We start from the raw sequence: 2,631 nt of genomic DNA, 5'->3' as shown, positions 1-2,631 counted from the left end.
AAAATATTCAGTACTTGCCTGTATCAGTGCCAGTATCTTGGCTGTGATATTGTATCATATCAATAGTTTTGCAACATATGACCATTGGGGAAAACTGGGTAAAGGGGAAATAGGATCTCTCTGTATTATTTCTTACAACTTTATGGATATCTATACTTATTTCAAAATAAAGCTTATTAAAAATAATAATACCCAAATATTACTATACCACCTCTTTTCAGTAACTTCACCATTGTCGTAAGGTAAATAAAAATGCTTCCTGGTGCTTGATTAGAACTGTGTGGTCTAGCCCAGTGATTCCCAGCCCTGGAAGCCTGTTAGAATTACCTGTGGAGCTTATAAAATATTCTGATGCCTGGACCCTCCTCCAGCTCAATTAGATCTGGATCTCTAGGGGTAACTAGACACTAATTCATGTTTTGTTTGATTGAAGTCTGTCTCAAGACTTCCCTGGTGGTCCAGTGGCTAAGACTCTGAGCTCCCAATGCAGGGGGCCCAGGTTCGATCCCTGGTCAGGGAACTAGATCCCACATGCTGCAAACTAAGACCCAGCACAGTCACAATAAAGAAGTATTTTAAAAAATTAAAAAATTATTAAGAGGATAAATTTGGGACTTTCTTGGCAGTCCAGTGTCTAAGACTCTTCACTCCCAAGGCAGGGGGCCCAGGTTCTAACCCTAGTCAGGGAGCTAGATTGTACTTGCCTCAACTGTTCACGTGCCACAACTAAGAGATCAGCATGCTGCAACTAAGACCCAGCACAGCCAAATAAATAAATAATTTTTAAAAATTAAAAAAAAGGTCTAACTTGCCACCAGACTATAGGCTCCACGAGGGCAGGAACCAGCCCTGTTTTTGTTGTCCATTGTACCTCCAGCTCCCAAAGCAGTGTCCGCCAGCTAGAAAGTGCTGGTAAACACATGTGATGAGAAATGAAAGAATGAATGAAGGGAGGGGAAACATAAGTATCCTCCTCCCCTTCTTTACTGCCTCTCTGAAGCCACAGAAAGAGAGAAAGAAGGGATAAAGTGCCTTCCCTTGTTTCACCCTATCTTTCCAGAGCATCATTACAAAACTGCAGTCGAGATCACAGCATTGCTCCTAGAGAGATCTAGCCCAGAAGAACAAAATCCAAAAATGATGATGGTGCCTCCTCCTTCACACTCAATCAACAAATTTAATGAAAGTGAAACAGAAGCTGACAAGGAGGCTGAAATGACACATAGTCTTACTCATGCAGAAATAATGAAAAACATTTTAAACGCAGCTAAAAAAAATAAAGGCACTGACAAAGAAATGAAAAAAGATTTTAGGGACAGAGAAAAGCTGGGAGAAAGGAGGCTTCCAGCCTCACAACCTAGTAAGCACATTTGCAGAACGTCTTTCTTGTGTGCTGCTCATCAAGCCAGCCTGGTTCACTTAATTTTCATGAGCAAGTGCAAGGACACCGATAGACACTGAAGGTAGCAAATTCCAAGGTATTCTTGAGGTTTATGCTGATTTTCTCCTATTGCCGCCCCCCCAACCCCCAGCATTTATGTCAACATTTCTAGTGAGACCACAATAATTCATGTTTTAAACTATTGCCTTGAGACATCACAAATTCTGGAATTTTATAAAAATCTTGGTGCACAAATCTGCAAACACTATTGTGTGGGAAATATAACTTTAGTTTTGGTAACTCCATTTAATCTCCATTTCTATACCACCATCACCACCACCACCACTGCCCATTCTCCCTAGTTGATGGAAAACCTACCTTTTTATTTTTTGAAGGGTCAATGTTTTTCAAATGCTCCCTGGAATCATCAAGGTTTAGAGTGGCAGAGGGACTTCCCCGGTGGCTCAGAGGTAAAGAATGCGCCGGACAATGTAAGAAATGTGCATTTGGTCCCTGGGTCAGGAAGATCCCCTGGAGAAGGAAATGGCAACCCAGTCCAGTATTCTTGCCTGAGAAATCCCATGGGCAGAGGAGCCTGGCAGGCGATAGTCCATGGGTTTGCAAGAGTTGGACACGACTTAGCGACTAGACAACAACAACAGGGTGGGAGAGCGTCGTGGGGGTTGTGGGTGTACAGGCTCCTGAGTTCCCTTTCCATGCTGGTGGAAGGGGCAAGGTCCGTGGTGTCTGGCAGCTCCACTTTTTGGACCCATGGTTTAGACTTTGGAATCTTTATTGGGTTGCTTACATTCCCAGCTGTCCAGGTATCTCAGTGGCCCTTCCTTCTCTGGTCTAACTTTCTTCCTAACAGCTGTGCTGGAAAGCTGATGAAGCACCCTTCTCTCTCTTTTCTCTTCTTCTTCCATCCAAACAAAACCTCTTTCTAGTTTGGGGTGAAAAGAAACCCCATTAATTTCCTTCCCTGTTTCTGGCTGAGATGCCTTGTCTCAGTCTACCGGGACTCAAACTTCTGTAAACAAAAGTCGGGAAGTCTCATGGTCTCTTTCATTCCTCAACAAAGGCTGTGAAGGTAGATCTGCTCAAGTAGGGGTTGGATGGAAGGGGATGGAAAAGAAGGAAAAGGGGACCTACAGTTAAAGAAGATAATTATCTCAAAATATCATCTTAAAACAAAAACATTTATTACATGCTTACACAGTGTTCTAGATGTTGCTTTGTATGGATTATCA

General features: G+C 42.7%; 1 non-coding gene across 1 annotated transcript; it reads left to right on the top strand.

Moving 5' to 3' along the window:
• The first annotated feature begins 447 nt into the window (after positions 1-447).
• TRNAG-CCC (transfer RNA glycine (anticodon CCC)) lies at positions 448-520 on the top strand. Its single transcript has one exon. It is a non-coding gene; the product is annotated as a tRNA-Gly (tRNA).
• The last annotated feature ends 2,111 nt before the right edge of the window (positions 521-2,631 follow it).

This window comes from Ovis canadensis, chromosome 22 (genome assembly GCF_042477335.2).
Source record: "Ovis canadensis isolate MfBH-ARS-UI-01 breed Bighorn chromosome 22, ARS-UI_OviCan_v2, whole genome shotgun sequence".
NCBI lineage: Eukaryota > Metazoa > Chordata > Mammalia > Artiodactyla > Bovidae > Ovis > Ovis canadensis.
Note: the sequence above shows the minus strand (reverse complement) of the source record. Positions and strands in the feature narration are given on the sequence as shown.